The sequence below is a fragment of the Neoarius graeffei genome, chromosome 5 (genome assembly GCF_027579695.1).
Source record: "Neoarius graeffei isolate fNeoGra1 chromosome 5, fNeoGra1.pri, whole genome shotgun sequence".
Taxonomy (NCBI): Eukaryota; Metazoa; Chordata; class Actinopteri; order Siluriformes; family Ariidae; genus Neoarius; species Neoarius graeffei.
Genome location: NC_083573.1, coordinates 115,110,557 through 115,129,155, shown reverse-complemented (window position 1 = coordinate 115,129,155; position 18,599 = coordinate 115,110,557).

Sequence of the window (18,599 nt, the reverse complement as noted above, 5' to 3'; positions counted from 1 at the left end):
CCCTGGGTGGAGGTCAGGGGCATCTGCCTGCCAAGTCTGGGGGTCCTGGGAGGTCCCCTGGCCGAGCTAGGGGCCTCCAAGTTGGGGCTTGGGCCTTGTGTATAACCACCACCTGAGTGGAGCCCCACGGGGAATAACGGCCCCTGGCTGGGGGCTGCCCGGGCCTTCCCGTGCTGGTTCCCTGGGGAGAGGTCCCAGGCATCAGCCTGCCAAGTCTGGGGCTCCTGGGACCTCCCCTGGCCGAGCTATGGGCCTCCATGGTCTGGCTGAGGCCTTGTATAAAACAGCCAACTGAGTGGGGCCCCACGGGGGATAGCGTCCCCTGGCTGGGGGCTTCCCATGCTGGTTCCCTGGGTGGAGGTCAGGGGCATCTGCCTGCCAAGTCTGGGGGTCCTGGGACCTCCCCTGGCCGAGCTAGGGGCCTCCAAGTTGGGGCTTGGGCCTTGTCTATAACCACCACCTGTGTGGAGCCCCACGGGGAATAACGGCCCCTGGCTGGGGGCTGCCCGGGCCTTCCCGTGCTGGTTCCCTGGGGAGGGGTCCCAGGCATCAGCCTGCCAAGCCTGGGGCTCCTGGGACCTCTCCTGGCCGAGCTATGGGCCTCCAAGTTGGGGCTTGGGCCTTGTGTATAACCACCACCTGTGTGGAGCCCCACGGGGAATAACGGCCCCTGGCTGGGGGCTGCCCGGGCCTTCCCGTGCTGGTTCCCTGGGTGGAGGTCAGGGGCATCTGCCTGCCAAGCCTGGGGCTCCTGGGACCTCCCCTGGCCGAGCTATGGGCCACCAAGTTGGGGCCTTGTGTATAACCACCACCTGAGTGGAGCCCCACGGGGAATAACGGCCCCTGGCTGGGGGCTGCCCGGGCCTTCCCGTGCTGGTTCCCTGGGTGGAGGTCCCAGGCATCAGCCTGCCAAGCCTGGGGCTCCTGGGACCTCCCCTGGCCGAGCTATGGGCCTCCAAGTTGGGGCTCGGGCCTTGTATCGAACCTCCGACTGAGTGGGGCCCCACGGGGGATAGCGTCCCCTGGCTGGGGGCTTCCCCTGCTGGTTCCCTGGGTGGAGGTCGGGGGCATCTGCCTGTAAAGTCTGGGGGTCCTGGGAGGTCCCCTGGCCGAGCTAGGGGCCTCCAAAATCGGACTGGATATCTGGAATCCTGGTGGAATCTGCAGTCTGGGGCTGCTCAGTTATACCATGGGCAGATATAATATGGGCAGTTATACCATAGACAGTTATACCATGGGATTCAGGCTAGGGCAAAAACTTAGACAGGGTGGATGGACCAGGGACTCTTCCCCCTGTCCATGCCCGATTAGGAGAGCTCTCTGCTGGGAGGAGGGAGACTGCATCCCCCCCTGGAAGTGCTGCTGCGCACCTGGTGCTGCTGAGAGGTGCCATCGGGATACAGGGGATGAGTGGGCCTGGGAACCCATTGAGACTTGATTCATGGAATCCTGGGTCTACCGTCCCCCTGGCTGGGGGCTGCCCGGGCCTTCCCGTGCTGGTTCCCTGGGTGGAGGTCAGGGGCATCTGCCTATGAGGTCTGGGGGTCCTGGGAGGTCCCCTGGCCGAGCTAGGGGCCTCCAAATCGGACTTGATATCTGGAATCCTGGGGGAACCTGCAGTCAGGGGCACCTGGGAGCTCCCCTGGCCGAGCTATGGGCCTCCGAGGGCGGGCTGCTCAGTTATACCATGGGCAGTTATACCATGGGATTCAGACATGGCCAAAATCTTAGACATGGTGGATGGACCAGGGCACTCTTCCCCCTGGCCGTGCCCGAGGAGGAGAGCTCTCTCCTGGGAGGAGGGCGACTGCATCCCCCCCCTGGAAGTGCTGTTGCGCACCTGGTGGTGCTGAGAGGTGCCATCAGGATACAGGTGATGAGTGGGCTTGGGGAACCCACTGAGGCTTAATATCTGGTATCCTGGGGCTGACGTCCCCTGGCTGGGGGCTGCCCGGGCCTTCCCATGCTGGTTCCCTGGGGAGAGGTGAGAGGCATCTGCCTGTAAAGTCTGGGGGTCCTGGGAGGTCCCCTGGCCGAGCTATAGGCCTCCAAAGTCGGACTTGATATCTGGAATCCTGGGGCTGGCATCCCCTGGCTGGGGGCTGCCCGGGCCTTCCTGTGCTGGTTCCCTGGGTGGAGGTCAGGGGCATCTGCCTGCCAAGTCTGGGGGTCCTGGGAGGTCCCCTGGCCGAGCTATGGGCCTCCAAAGTCGGACTTGATATCTGGAATCCTGGGGCTGGCATCCCCTGGCTGGGGGCTGCCCGGGCCTTCCTGTGCTGGTTCCCTGGGTGGAGGTCAGGGGCATCTGCCTGCCAAGTCTGGGGGTCCTGGGAGGTCCCCTGGCCGAGCTATGGGCCTCCAAAGTCGGACTTGATATCTGGAATCCTGGGGCTGGCGTCCCCTGGCTGGGGGCTGCCCGGGCCTTCCTGTGCTGGTTCCCTGGGTGGAGGTCAGGGGCATCTGCCTGCCAAGTCTGGGGGTCCTGGGAGGTCCCCTGGCCGAGCTATGGGCCTCCAAAGTCGGACTCGATATCTGGAATCCTGGGGCTGGCGTCCCCTGGCTGGGGGCTGCCCGGGCCTTCCCGTGCTGGTTCCCTGGGTGGAGGTCAGGGGCATCTGCCTGCCAAGTCTGGGGGTCCTGGGAGGTCCCCTGGCCGAGCTATGGGCCTCCAATGTCGGACTTGATATCTGGAATCCTGGGGCTGGCGTCCCCTGGCTGGGGGCTGCCCGGGCCTTCCTGTGCTGGTTCCCTGGGAGGAGGTCAGGGGCATCTGCCTGCCAAGTCTGGGGGTCCTGGGAGGTCCCCTGGCCGAGCTATGGGCCTCCAAAGTCGGACTTGATATCTGGAATCCTGGGGCTGGCGTCCCCTGGCTGGGGGCTGCCCGGGCCTTCCTGTGCTGGTTCCCTGGGTGGAGGTCAGGGGCATCTGCCTGCCAAGTCTGGGGGTCCTGGGAGGTCCCCTGGCCGAGCTATGGGCCTCCAAAGTCGGACTCGATATCTGGAATCCTGGGGCTGACGTCCCCTGGCTGGGGGCTGCCCGGGCCTTCCCATGCTGGTTCCCTGGGGAGAGGTGAGAGGCATCTGCCTGTAAAGTCTGGGGGTCCTGGGAGGTCCCCTGGCCGAGCTATGGGCCTCCAAAGTCGGACTCGATATCTGGAATCCTGGGGCTGACGTCCCCTGGCTGGGGGCTGCCCGGGCCTTCCCGTGCTGGTTCCCTGGGGAGAGGTGAGAGGCATCTGCCTGCCAAGTCTGGGGGTCCTGGGAGGTCCCCTGGCCGAGCTATGGGCCTCCAAAGTCGGACTTGATATCTGGAATCCTGGGGCTGGCGTCCCCTGGCTGGGGGCTGCCCGGGCCTTCCTGTGCTGGTTCCCTGGGTGGAGGTCAGGGGCATCTGCCTGCCAAGTCTGGGGGTCCTGGGAGGTCCCCTGGCCGAGCTATGGGCCTCCAAAGTCGGACTCGATATCTGGAATCCTGGGGCTGACGTCCCCTGGCTGGGGGCTGCCCGGGCCTTCCCATGCTGGTTCCCTGGGGAGAGGTGAGAGGCATCTGCCTGTAAAGTCTGGGGGTCCTGGGAGGTCCCCTGGCCGAGCTATGGGCCTCCAAAGTCGGACTTGATATCTGGAATCCTGGGGCTGGCGTCCCCTGGCTGGGGGCTGCCCGGGCCTTCCCATGCTGGTTCCCTGGGGAGAGGTGAGAGGCATCTGCCTGTAAAGTCTGGGGGTCCTGGGAGGTCCCCTGGCCGAGCTATGGGCCTCCAAAGTCGGACTCGATATCTGGAATCCTGGGGCTGACGTCCCCTGGCTGGGGGCTGCCCGGGCCTTCCCATGCTGGTTCCCTGGGGAGAGGTGAGAGGCATCTGCCTGTAAAGTCTGGGGGTCCTGGGAGGTCCCCTGGCCGAGCTATGGGCCTCCAAAGTCGGACTCGATATCTGGAATCCTGGGGCTGGCGTCCCCTGGCTGGGGGCTGCCCGGGCCTTCCCATGCTGGTTCCCTGGGGAGAGGTGAGAGGCATCTGCCTGTAAAGTCTGGGGGTCCTGGGAGGTCCCCTGGCCGAGCTATGGGCCTCCAAAGTCGGACTTGATATCTGGAATCCTGGGGCTGGCGTCCCCTGGCTGGGGGCTGCCCGGGCCTTCCCATGCTGGTTCCCTGGGGAGAGGTGAGAGGCATCTGCCTGTAAAGTCTGGGGGTCCTGGGAGGTCCCCTGGCCGAGCTATGGGCCTCCAAAGTCGGACTCGATATCTGGAATCCTGGGGCTGACGTCCCCTGGCTGGGGGCTGCCCGGGCCTTCCCATGCTGGTTCCCTGGGGAGAGGTGAGAGGCATCTGCCTGTAAAGTCTGGGGGTCCTGGGAGGTCCCCTGGCCGAGCTATGGGCCTCCAAAGTCGGACTCGATATCTGGAATCCTGGGGCTGGCGTCCCCTGGCTGGGGGCTGCCCGGGCCTTCCCGTGCTGGTTCCCTGGGGAGAGGTGAGAGGCATCTGCCTGTAAAGTCTGGGGGTCCTGGGAGGTCCCCTGGCCGAGCTATGGGCCTCCAAAGTCGGACTTGATATCTGGAATCCTGGGGCTGGCGTCCCCTGGCTGGGGGCTGCCCGGGCCTTCCTGTGCTGGTTCCCTGGGTGGAGGTCCCAGGCATCAGCCTGCCAAGCCTGGGGCTCCTCGGACCTACCCTGGCCGAGCTATGGGCCTCCAGGGGCGGGCTGCTCGGTTATACCATGGGCCAGTGCTACTGCTGAGGTTTACCATGGGCCAGCTCGACTGGCCAGCGGGGCTGAAGGTCCTTAATGCAGGGTGAGGAGGGCTTAAGTGTGGGTGCCCAGGACCGCCTGGTGCACTAGGCGTGGTGGACGGACCAGGGCGCCTCCAAAGTCGGGCTGCTCGGTTATACCATGGGCCAGTGCTACTGCTGAGGTTTACCATGGGCCAGCTCGACTGGCCAGCGGGGCTGAAGGACCTTAATGCAGGGTGAGGAGGGCTTAAGTGTGGGTGCCCAGGACCGCCTGGTGCACTAGGCATGGTGGACGGACCAGGGCGCCTCCAAAGTCGGGCTGCTCGGTTATACCATGGGCCAGTGCTACTGCTGAGGTTTACCATGGGCCAGCTCGACTGGCCAGCGGGGCTGAAGGTCCTTAATGCACGGTGAGGAGGGCTTAAGAGTGGGTGCCCAGGACCGCCTGGTGCGCCAGGTTAGGGTTAGCTGCCCGGGACTTCCAGGGGAGCCTGCCCCAGCCCTAAGTGGAGCTCCCCCGCCCTGGGAGTAGGGTTAGCTGCCCGGGACTTCCAGGGGAGCCTGCCCCAGCCCTAAGTGGAGCTCCCCAGCCCTGGGAGTAGGGTTAGCTGCCCGGGACTTCCAGGGGAGCCTGCCCCAGCCCTAAGTGGAGCTCCCCAGCCCTGGGAGTAGGGTTAGCTGCCCGGGACTTCCAGGGGAGCCTGCCCCAGCCCTAAGTGGAGCTCCCCCGCCCTGGGAGTAGGGTTAGCTGCCCGGGACTTCCAGGGGAGCCTGCCCCAGCCCTAAGTGGAGCTCCCCAGCCCTGGGAGTAGGGTTAGCTGCCTGGGACTTCCAGGGGAGCCTGCCCCAGCCCTAAGTGGAGCTCCCCCGCCCTGGGAGTAGGGTTAGCTGCCCGGGACTTCCAGGGGAGCCTGCCCCAGCCCTAAGTGGAGCTCCCCAGCCCTGGGAGTAGGGTTAGCTGCCCGGGACTTCCAGGGGAGCCTGCCCCAGCCCTAAGTGGAGCTCCCCAGCCCTGGGAGTAGGGTTAGCTGCCCGGGACTTCCAGGGGAGCCTGCCCCAGCCCTAAGTGGAGCTCCCCCGCCCTGGGAGTAGGGTTAGCTGCCCGGGACTTCCAGGGGAGCCTGCCCCAGCCCTAAGTGGAGCTCCCCAGCCCTGGGAGTAGGGTTAGCTGCCCGGGACTTCCAGGGGAGCCTGCCCCAGCCCTAAGTGGAGCTCCCCCGCCCTGGGAGTAGGGTTAGCTGCCCGGGACTTCCAGGGGAGCCTGCCCCAGCCCTAAGTGGAGCTCCCCAGCCCTGGGAGTAGGGTTAGCTGCCCGGGACTTCCAGGGGAGCCTGCCCCAGCCCTAAGTGGAGCTCCCCAGCCCTGGGAGTAGGGTTAGCTGCCCGGGACTTCCAGGGGAGCCTGCCCCAGCCCTAAGTGGAGCTCCCCCGCCCTGGGAGTAGGGTTAGCTGCCCGGGACTTCCAGGGGAGCCTGCCCCAGCCCTAAGTGGAGCTCCCCAGCCCTGGGAGTAGGGTTACCTGCCCGGGACTTCCAGGGAGGCTGCCCCAGCCCCGAGTGGAGCTCCCCCAGCCTGGGACTTCCAGGGAGGCTGCCCCAGCCCCGAGTGGAGCTCCCCCAGCCTGGGACTTCCAGGGAAGGCTGCCCCAGCCCCGAGTGGAGCTCCCCCAGCCTGGGACTTCCAGGGAGGCTGCCCCAGCCCCGAGTGGAGCTCCCCCAGCCTGGGACTTCCAGGGGAGGCTGCCCCAGCCCTAAGTGGAGCTCCCCAGCCCTGGGAGTAGGGTTAGCTGCCCGGGACTTCCAGGGGAGGCTGCCCCAGCCCCGAGTGCTGCTCCCCCAGCCTGGGACTTCCAGGGGAGGCTGCCCCAGCCCCGAGTGGAGCTCCCCCAGCCTGGGACTTCCAGGGGAGGATGCCCCAGCCCCAAGTGGAGCTCCCCCAGCCTGGGACTTCCAGGGGAGGCTGGCCCAGGGCTCCAGCGGTCTTCCCCAGCCCATCAGAGTCACTTTTGGGGCAATTTCCCAAAAAGTGGTCCCAGTCCAAAAACCAAGTCCCTGGGGCCTGGCCCAGGGCTCCAGGGGCCTTCCCCAGCCCTTCAGGGTCACTTTCTGGGCAAGTTCCAAAAATCAAGTCTGGGTTCCAAAAATCAAGTCCCTGGGGCCTGGCCCAGGGCTCCAGGGGCCTTCCCCAGCCCATCAGAGTCACTTTCTGGGCAAGTTCCAAGAATCAAGTCTGGGTTCCAAAAATCAAGTCCCTGGGGCTCCAGGGGCCTTCCCCAGCCCATCAGAGTCACTTTTGGGGCAAGTTCCAAAAATCAAGTCTGGGTTCCAAAAGTCAAGTCCCTGGGGCCTGGCCCAGGGCTCCAGGGGCCTTCCCCGGCCCATCAGAGTCACTTTCTGGGCAAATTCCAAAAATCGAGTCTGGATTCCAAGAATCGAGTCCCTGGGGAAAAAGGCAATTCTGGGTTCCAGAAGTCATGTCTCCTGTCCCAGCCTACCCCCTAGAGTCCAACAGACCCAGATCCTAGCCGATTATGCTAAGCTAGCCAAATTCCCAGGACTAGATTCTTGGATTCCAACTTGCCATTACGGATGAACGGTTGCAATCCGTTGTGACCGCTCACATCGGTTTGCGTCCAAATCTGCAGTCCCGTCAATGGGGAGCGTTCCACAAATCGAGTCCATTCGCCTAACCCTAACCCTAACCCTAACCCTAACCCTAACCCTAACCCTAACCCTAACCCTAACCCTAACCCTAACCCTAACCCTAACCCTAACCCTAACCCTAACCCTAACCCTAACCCTAACCCTAACCCTAACCCTAACCCTAACCCTAACCCTAACCCTAACCCTAACCCTAACCCTAACCCTAACCCTAACCCTAACCCTAACCCTAACCCTAACCCTAACCCTAACCCTAACCCTAACCCTAACCCTAACCCTAACCCTAACCCTAACCCTAACCCTAACCCTAACCCTAACCCTAACCCTAACCCTAACCCTAACCCTAACCCTAACCCTAACCCTAACCCTAACCCTAACCCTAATTAGGAAAATGAAGGAGAATAGACTCTTAAGGCGGAATTCGATTCCACAAATCAAGTCCGAAATTTCAGAAAGCTATTAAATGATAATCCTGCGGCATAGGTCGCTTTTTGGGATTGTGTAGAAGGTTATTACAGATTTGTTGACACCTTTGAAATAAATTTTCGATCTTCTTATGATTTTATACCGCAATAAAACCCCTTAAGCCTAATTACCACTAATTATTGTTGCAATATACTACCCTGTCACAGGGTGGCCGTTGTAAAAACTAGGTTTATGGATTCCGGACTACTTTTTTGGAACTTGCTCCAATAGGCTGGGACACCCCCCTGGACGCTAGGCCACGCCCCCCCAGACTTGATTTTTGGAATTGGGACTAGTTTTTTGGAACTTGCCCCAAACTTAATTCTGATAGGCTGGGACACATCCCTAGACCCTAGGCCACGCCCCCCAGACTCGATTTTTGGAATTGGGACTAGTTTTTTGGAACTTGCCCCAAACTTGATTCTGATAGGCTGGGACACACCCCTGGAACATGGGCCACGCCCCCCCAGACTAGATTTTTGGAATTGGGACTAGTTTTTTGGAACTTGCCCCAAACTTAATTCTGATAGGCTGGGACACACCCCTGGACCCTAGGCCACGCCCCCCAGACTCGATTTATGGATCCGAGCCTACTTTTCTGGAAATCGCTCGAAACTTAATTCCGATATGCCGGCACGTGCCCCCGGACCCCAGGCCACTCCCCCAAAGTGTTTTTTGGGAAACCGGGACCGAGTTCCAAAAAACTAGTCCGAGTTCCAAAAATCAAGTCCGACCGTCTCGCACCTAAAACGGGGTCGAATTGTAACAAATGCTGTATCGGTAGATAGCCCTAAGCGAGACGAAAAGGGGGATACTTGTCTGACGTCCGTACGACTTTCCTGTCCCGAACGGCGGCCCGAAACGCACTCGGAAAAAGGCCTCATAAAAATTGTTGGAAATATTCACAAAAAATCAGGAAAAGGTGCTATTGACTCGCAATTGAGGCTACCCCCCCTAAATCGCGGGCGTTGAGCGCGCCTGACTTGGAACCGAGTCCCTAGCACCTTCCTGTCCCGAGATACACCCGAAGGTGAAAGGTCAGAAAAAAAGTGTAAAAATATTCGTGAAAAATTACCCGAATGTCCGTGCGGCTTCAAAATCGTCACACGCCCTAACTCTGGGTCCGCGATCGTGGCCGAGGCGTCCGCTGAACCTAGGCCCAAAAAAATCGACCGTTTTTGGAGGGAAAATGAAATTCCAACCGGCAAGTCTAAGCAATGGCGTCGGGTTTGGACTCGTTCAGGAAATCGAGTCCAAAGTCCTAACCGAGTGATTTCCAGAGCCATTTCACCCACTTGAAAGTCAGAAAAGTAATTTCTGATGGGCTATTGTGTTTCAGCATCCCATATAAGCCCTGGGAGTGGGGGAAAAAAAATAAAAATTTTTGGAAGATTTTAGGCCCACGGTGTCGAGTAAGGGTATTAGGCCTTTGACATAGGGGCTGGCCACGAGGCCTATTTTTTTTTTTTTCAAAAATCCATTAAATATGGTTACCCTGAGCCTCACACATCCTTTTTTTGTACACATACAACTTTCAGCCTGCAAAAGGGCTCGCTCTGAAGTGAAGGAGTTACAATTACGGCTTTAGGCAAATAGACTTGATTTCCGGAACGAGTCCTAACCTAACTCATTGCTTAGACATTGCCGGTTGGAATTTCATTTTCCCTCCAAAAACGGTCAATTTTTTTGGGCCTAGGTTTCGCGGACGCCTCGGCCACGATCGGGGACCCCGAGTTAGGGCTTGCTAAGGTTTTGAAGCCGCGGGGAGATTCGGGTAATTTTTCACGAATATTTTTACACTTTTTTTCTGACCTTTCACCTTTGGGCGTATCTCGGGACAGGAAGGTGCTAGAGACTCGGTTCTGAGTCAGGCGCGCTCAGTGCCCTCGATTTAGGGGGGGTAGACTCGATTCCGGGTCAATAGCACCTTTTCCTGATTTTTTTGTGAATATTTCCAACTATTTTTACGAGGCCTTTGGCCGAGTGCGTTTTGGGCCGCCGTTCCGGACAGGAAGGTCGTACGGACGTCAGACGAGTACCCGCAGTTACGTCTCGCTTCGGGCTATCGCCCGAAAGGGGCGCGAGACCCTAGCCCGAAAAGGCGGGCCGTGATTGGACAAAATCTAAATTCCAACAGGTAATGTCTAAGCAATGGAGGCCACAACTCAAGTCCAATCTCCTAACCTAAGTGTGTGGGGGATGGGCAGTAGCAGCTGAGAGCTTCTTCTAAGAGCTTTTCTTTGACTGTGACAAGGCCCCGAACTGGATTTTTGGAATTCAGGCTCGATTTTTGGAATTGAGGCTTGATTTTTGGAATTGAGACTCGATTTTTGGAATTGAGGCTTGATTTTTGATATCTTTTATCTCTGGGGCAAGTTCGGGTTGTGACTTGATGTCTGGAACTTGATATCTGGAATTCAGACTTAATACCTTGAACCCATTATGTTTCACACTTGATATCTGGAATTCAGACTTGATATCTGGAACAAATTAGGGTTGGGACTTGATATCTGGAACTGGACACCAAAAAAGCATTTAATTGCAATTCAATAACTTTAATGCACTTCCATATCTTTGATAAAGCCACAATTTAATGCACTTCCATATCTTTAATAAAGCCACACACCCCAGACTCGATTTTTGGAATTGGGACTAGTTTTTTGGAACTTGCTCCAAACTCAACTCTGATAGGCTGGGGCACCAACCCTGGCCCTAAGGCACACCCCACCCGACTCGGTTTCTGGGTTCCAGACTACTTTTTTGGGACTTGCTCCAAACTCAATTCTGATGTGCGGGCATGTGCCACCAGACCATAAGACACTTCACCACACTCTTTTCTTTGGAAAACAGACAACTTCATCAGGAAAAACCCTTATATCTCGCTCCCTGAAAGACATTGGAGGAGACTTTCACCACAGGGTCGTACAGACTGGGCTCCTCTATCAAATTCCAGTGCTATTACACTAGGATTAGGGTTAATTCCAAAAATCGAGTCTCAATTCCAAAAATCGAGTCTCAATTCCAAAAATCAAGTCTCAATTCCAAAAATCAAGTCTCAAACTCCTAACCGAGACTTGATATTTGGAATTGAGACTTGATTTTTGGAATTGAGACTCGATTTTTGGAATTGAGACTCGATTTTTGGAATTGAGGCTTGATTTTTGTTATTTTTGATCTCTGGGGCAAAGTAGGGTTGTGACTTGTTGTCTGGAACTTGATATCTGGAATTCAGACTTACTACCTTGAACCCATTAGGTTTCACACTTGATATCTGGAATTCAGACTTGATATGTGGAACAAATTAGGGTTGGGACTTGATATCTGGAACTGGACACCAAGAAAGCATTTTATTGCAATTCAATAACTTTAATGCACTTCCATGTCTTTAATAAAGCCACAATTTAATGCACTTCCATATCTTTAATGAAGCCACACCCTCCAGACTGGATTTTTGGACTTCAGACTACTTTTTTGGAACTTGCTCAAAACTCAATTCTGATAGGCTGGGGCACCAACCCTGGCCCTAAGCCACAGCCCACCCGACTCGGTTTCTGGGTTCCAGACTACTTTTTTGGGACTTGCTCCAAACTCAATTCTGATGTGCTGACATGTGCCACCAGACCATAAGACACTTCACCACAATCTTTTCTTTGGAAAACAGACAACTTCATCAGGAAAAAGCGTTATATCTCGCTCCCTGAAAGACATTGGAGGAAACTTTCACCACAGGGTCGTACAGACTGGGCTCCTCTATCAAATTCCAGTGCTATTACACTAGGATTAGGGTTAATTCCAAAAATCAAGTCTCAATTCCAAAAATCGAGTCTCAATTCCAAAAATCAAGTCTCAATTCCAAAAATCAAGTCTCAAACTCCTAACCGAGACTTGATATTTGGAATTGAGACTTGATTTTTGGAATTGAGACTCGATTTTTGGAATTGAGACTTGATTTTTGGAATTGAGACTCGATTTTTGGAATTGAGACTCGATTTTTGGAATTGAGGCTTGATTTTTGTTATTTTTGATCTCTGGGGCAAAGTAGGGTTGTGACTTGATGTGTGGAACTTGATATCTGGAATTCAGACTTAATACCTTGAACCCATTAGGTTTCACACTTGATATCTGGAATTCAGACTTGATATCTGGAACAAATTAGGGTTGGGACTTGATATCTGGAACTGGACACCAAAAAAGCATTTTATTGCAATTCAATAACTTTAATGCACTTCCATGTCTTTAATAAAGCCACAATTTAATGCACTTCCATATCTTTAATGAAGCCACAGCCTCCAGACTGGATTTTTGGACTTCAGACTACTTTTTTGGAACTTGCTCAAAACTCAATTCTGATAGGCTGGGTAACCAACCCTGGCCCTAAGCCACAGCCCACCCAACTCGGTTTCTGGTTTCCAGACTACTTTTTTGGGACTTGCTCCAAACTCAATTCTGATGTGCTGACATGTGCCACCAGACCATAAGACAATTCACCACACTCTTTTCTTTGGAAAACAGACAACTTCATCAGGAAAAACCCTTATATCTCGCTCCCTGAAAGACATTGGAGGAAACTTTCACCACAGGGTCGTACAGACTGGGCTCCTCTATCAAATTCCAGTGCTATTACACTAGGATTAGGGTTAATTCCAAAAATCGAGTCTCAATTCCAAAAATCGAGTCTCAATTCCAAAAATCAAGTCTCAATTCCAAAAATCAAGTCTCAAACTCCTAACCGAGACTTGATATTTGGAATTGAGACTTGATTTTTGGAATTGAGACTCGATTTTTGGAATTGAGACTTGATTTTTGGAATTGAGGCTTGATTTTTGATATTTTTGATCTCTGGGGCAAAGTAGGGTTGTCACTTGATGTCTGGAACTTGATATCTGGAATTCAGACTTAATACCTTGAACCCATTAGGTTTCACACTTGATATCTGGAATTCAGACTTGATATCTGGAACAAATTAGGGTTGGGACTTGATATCTGGAACTGGACACCAAAAAAGCATTTTATTGCAATTCAATAACTTTAATGCACTTCCATGTCTTTAATAAAGCCACAATTTAATGCACTTCCATATCTTTAATGAAGCCACACCCTCCTGACTGGATTTTTGGACTTCAGACTACTTTTTTGGAACTTGCTCAAAACTCAATTCTGATAGGCTGGGGCACCAACCCTGGCCCTAAGCCACAGCCCACCCAACTCGGTTTCTGGGTTCCAGACTACTTTTTTGGAACTTGCTCCAACCTCAATTCTGATGTGCTGACATGTGCCACCAGACCATAAGACACTTCACCACACTCTTTTCTTTGGAAAACAGACATCTTCATCAGGAAAAACCCTTATATCTCGCTCCCTGAAAGACATTGGAGGAAACTTTCACCACAGGGTCGTGCAGACTGGGCTCCTCTATCAAATTCCAGTGCTATTACACTAGGATTAGGGTTAATTCCAAAAATCAAGTCTCAATTCCAAAAATCGAGTCTCAATTCCAAAAATCAAGTCTCAATTCCAAATATCAAGTCTCAATTCCAAAAATCGAGTCTCAATTCCAAAAATCAAGTCTCAAACTCCTAACCCTAATCCTAACCGAGACTTGATTTTTGGAATTGAGACTCGATTTTTGGAATTGAGACTTGATTTTTGGAATTGAGACTTGATATTTGGAATTGAGACTTGATTTTTGGAATTGAGACTTGATTTTTGGAATTGAGGCTTGATTTTTGTTATTTTTGGTCTCTGGGGCAAATTAGGTTTGGGACTTGATGTCTGGAACTTGATATCTGGAATTCAGACTTAATACCTTGAACCCATTAGGTTTCACACTTGATATCTGGAATTCAGACTTGATGTCTGGAACAAATTAGGGTTGGGACTTGATATCTGGAACTGGACACCAAAAAAGCATTTTATTGCAATTCAATAACTTTAATGCACTTCCATATCTTTAAAAAAGCCACAGTTTAATGCACTTCCATATCTTTAATAAAGCCACACCCTCCAGACTGGATTTTTGGAATTGGGACTAGTTTTTTGGAACTTGCTCCAAACTCAACTCTGATAGGCTGGGGCACCAACCCTGGCCCTAAGGCACACCCCACCCGACTCGGTTTCTGGGTTCCAGACTACTTTTTTGGGACTTGCTCCAAACTCAATTCTGATGTGCTGACATGTGCCACCAGACCATAAGACACTTCACCACACTCTTTTCTTTGGAAAACAGACAACTTCATCAGGAAAAACCCTTATATCTCGCTCCCTGAAAGACATTGGAGGAAACTTTCACCACAGGGTCGTACAGACTGGGCTCCTCTATCAAATTCCAGTGCTACTACACTAGGATTAGGGTTAATTCCAAAAATCGAGTCTCAATTCCAAAAATCGAGTCTCAATTCCAAAAATCAAGTCTCAATTCCAAAAGTCAAGTCTCAAACTCCTAACCGAGACTTGATTTTTGGAATTGAGACTTGATTTTTGGAATTGAGACTCGATTTTTGGAATTGAGACTTGATTTTTGGAATTGAGGCTTGATTTTTGATATTTTTGATCTCTGGGGCAAATTAGGGTTGTCACTTGATGTCTGGAACTTGATATCTGGAATTCAGACTTAATATCTTGAACCCACTAGGGTTCACACTTGATATCTGGAATTCAGACTTGATATCTGGAGCAAATTAGGGTTGTGACATGATGTCTGGACCCTGGACACCAAGAAAACATTTTATTGCAATTCAATAACTTTAATGCACTTCCATATCTTTAGTAAGCCAAAAAACCTTTAAAGAAATACAATAACATCAAACATTTCAAAACACACTTTTAATAGAACAGCATGGAACAGAAGGTCATGGGGACACTTTGGGCTTGTTCTCCCACAGCCCTAAATCCTCCTGGGGAAAGTTGTTAGGAGCATGTTTCAGGCCATTTGGAGTGTATCGGTGCCTGTTTTGGAGACATTTAAATTTGATATTGAACTCTTTTAGTTTGAGCCTAGGCTCGTAAGCCCCAACACCACGTCAAGGTAGAGTTCACGTTGGGGTTGTTAACACAATGTGGTTTTGTCTAAGCAATGGGTCGGGTTAGGACTCGTTCCGGAAATCGAGTCCAAAGTCCTAACCGAGTGATTTCCAGAGCCATTTCACCCACTTGAAAGCCAGAAAAGTCATTTCTGATGGGCTATTGTGTTTCAGCATCCCATATAAGCCCTGGGAGTGGGGGGAAAAAAATATTTTTTTGGATGAGTTTAGGCCCACGGTGTCGAGTAAAGGTATTAGGCCTTTGTCCCATCCGTAGGGTCTGGCAACGAGGCCAATTTTTTTTTTTCAAAAATACGTTAAATACGGTTACCCTGAGCACCATGCATCCTTTTTTGTACACATACAACTTTCAGCCTGCAATAGGGCTCGCTCTGAAGTGAAGGAGTTAGGGTTAGCGGGTTAGGGAAATAGACTTCATTTCCGGAATTAGGCCTATTGACAGTATCCTATACCTGGAACGAGGCCTAACCTTTCAAAAACATTTAACACTACAAGTCCCAGCATTTTTCTGTCTACCTAGAAGACCCACATAGGGGCCGTTTGGCCCGACGGCTTTTCCCTTATGCACTCCTTTTGTTATGGTAATGAGGCTGTTAGTGGCAGTGTGTGGGGGGAGGGGGTCACCCTTCACACACTTCACACTTCAGTGGTGAATTCATGTTGGCTGCTTCTGTGAGAATGAGGAATAAAAACACATTCTATTCTAAAATGTGAACATGTGAATGTCCCATGTGACCATAACATTTATCCCCATGGCAATTAATCAATTGAACAAGATATGGGAGATACATACTACACTCATACTTGTGTTAATGTACAAATGATTCCTTTTAACATTTCTAGCATTGATTGATGCCTCTGACCAGTGGTCTGTATTTATTTACACGTTTTGCTATTTATTGTGTTGTGATGGGTTTTTTTATTGTATGTGTTTTTTGTCACTCTGCTGTGCTGTAAGACAAATTGCCTTTTTTAAGGACATTAAAGCTTTCAACTCAAGTCAAGATGAGTCATAACGACTCATGTGACTGCAACCAGACAATTGTTTGATGGATAAATACCTCAGTGCACATGGACTATCGCTTCAGTTCCCTCAAGAATTTTGTGGTGAAAGAAGCTCCTCTCCAAGGAACGAAGATGCAGAGATTCAACAGGCATTGGAAATGATCCTGGATGGAGCAAACCCTTGCGACAAGTTCAAGTGGCTCCAGCCGTGTGCCACTATCAGCCACATTTCCATAACAAAATGAGTGTCCAGAGGGGGGACTTGAGGCCAATTGGCCCTCTTGTGGGTTTTCTAGGTAAAAAGGCCAAATGGCCCCTCTCTGGGAAAAAAATCATGTCTCCAAAATAGGTAGGGTTAGCGGGTTAGGGAAATAGACTTGATTTCCGGAATTAGGCCTATTGACAGTATCCTATACCCGGAACGAGGCCTAACCTTTCACAAAAACATTTTTTTAAAAATCATGTCTCCAAAATAGGTAGACTCCAAATGGGCTGAAACCTGCTCCTAACACCTTCCCCTGGGAAGTTTTTTGGCAAGTGGGACTTGGGCAAATTTTCACTACCGGCCTTCCATTGAAATGAATGGGTTAGGGTTTGTTTTTGAATAACTCTGAAACTAAAGGTCCTACGGCTTCGCGGATACATCGGCCACGATCGGGGACCGCGACTTAGTGTGTGCGACGATTTTGAAGCCGCGGGGACATTCGGGTAATTTTTCACGAATATTTTTACACTTTTTTTCTGACCTGTGACCTTTGGGTGTATCTCAGTACCGGAAGGTGCTAGAGACTCGGTTCCGAGTCAGGCGCGCTCGGCGCCCTCGATTTAGGGGGGGTAGACTTGATTCTGGGTCAATAGCACCTTTTCCTGATTTTTTTGTGAATATTTCCAACAATTTTTACGAGGCCTTTTGCCGAGTGCGTTTCGGGCCGCCGTTCCGGACAGGAAGGTCGTACGGACGTCAGACGAGTATCCCCCGTTTCGTCTCGCTTAGGGCTATCTACCGATAGGGGCGCGAGGCCCTAGCCCGAAAAGGCGGGCCGTGATTGGACGAAATCAAAATTCCAACCGGCAAGTCTAAGCAATGGGGTCGGGTTAGGACTCGTTCCGGAAATCAAGTCCAAAGTCCTAACCGAGTGATTTCCAGAGTCATTTCCCCCACTTGAAAGTCAGAAAAGTCATTTCTGATGGGCTATTGTGTTTCACCATCCCATATAAGCCCTGGGAGTGGGGAAAAAATAAAAATAAAAATTGGATGATTTTAGGCCCACGGTGTCGAGTAAGGGTATTAGGCCTTGGACGTAGGGTCTGGCGACGAGGCCGATTTTTTTTTTTCAAAAATCCATTAAATATGGTTACCCTGAGCCCCACGCATCCTCTTTGTACACATACACCTTTCAGCCTGCAAAAGGGCTGGCTCTGAAGTGAAGGAGTCAGGGTTAGCGGGTTAGGGAAATAGACTTCATTTCCGGAATTAGGCCTATTGACAGTATCCTATACCCGGAACGAGGCCTAACCTTTCAAAAACATTTTTTAAAAAATCATGTTGCAGTTGCAAAGAGAATTTACTACTAACGCAAACTTTACAGCACATCAGGGAAAAAAGGACAAAAAAGGCTACCGGTAAACCCACTGAACTTTTTCATATGCAAACGCTGCGCTCGCAGTAATCCGTGGGCATGACAAATGTTTGTTCCTTACCTGTGATTGGTTTAAACTTTCTTTCTCAGTGGTGTGTAGTAAAATATCTTCAGTTAAAGTGAACAAACTGCCTGTGAAAGGGCTAATGGTTAAAATGGTTCTTACTTTACAACTGGTTTTCTGTTCAGTTATATTTGTTCAGCAACATATTACCTGAATGATTACAAATTGTTAAAATATACTTAATTTACCTTATACATAAATATTTATATATTGTTGCCTAATTAACTTGGGTTTTGTTATAGAACAACAAGCATTTATTCATACATGCTTTGTTGTAGAAAAACAGGCATTTATTCATACATTTATTTTATGTTTGTATGTTTAAAGGTTTTTAACCTTCTAGCTTCTACTTCTGATTCTGGTTCTATGTTTTGTTCTGGGAAAACCCACTACTACCACAATTATACTATAACGTCAGTTCCACTGAAAACCAATAAAATACAAGACGAGTGGAATGCTGTGTCCGAGTCCTTCCCTTTCAAGTGTGGGAAACCCTGATGCTCACATACACTTGACAGACCCTGTGTTTGACTTACATCTCTGTTGTTGTTGTGAAAAGTAGTGTGGGGGAAGGGCATCAGCAGCAGAGAGCTTCTGTGTGGGTGGGGAGGGGCAATAGCAGCAGAGAGCTTCTTCTAAGAGCATTTCTTTGACAAGACCCAGACTGGATTTTCCAAAAAAACACCTTGGCGGCGTGGCTTAGGGTCCTAAGGCGTGTCCCAGCACGTCAAAATTGAGTTTGGACCAGGATAGGACATTGGACTTCAATACCAGAATTAGGCCTATTGACAGTATCCTATACCCGGAACGAGGCCTAACCGTTCAAAAACATTTTAAAAAAAAATCATGGATCCAAAATAGGTAGACTCCAAATGGGCTGAAACGTGCTCCTAACATCTTCCCCCGGGAAGTTCTTTGGCAAGTGGGACTTGGGAAGTTTTCACGACTGGCCTTCCATTGAAATGAATGGGTTAGTGTTTGTTTTTGAATAACTCTGAAACTA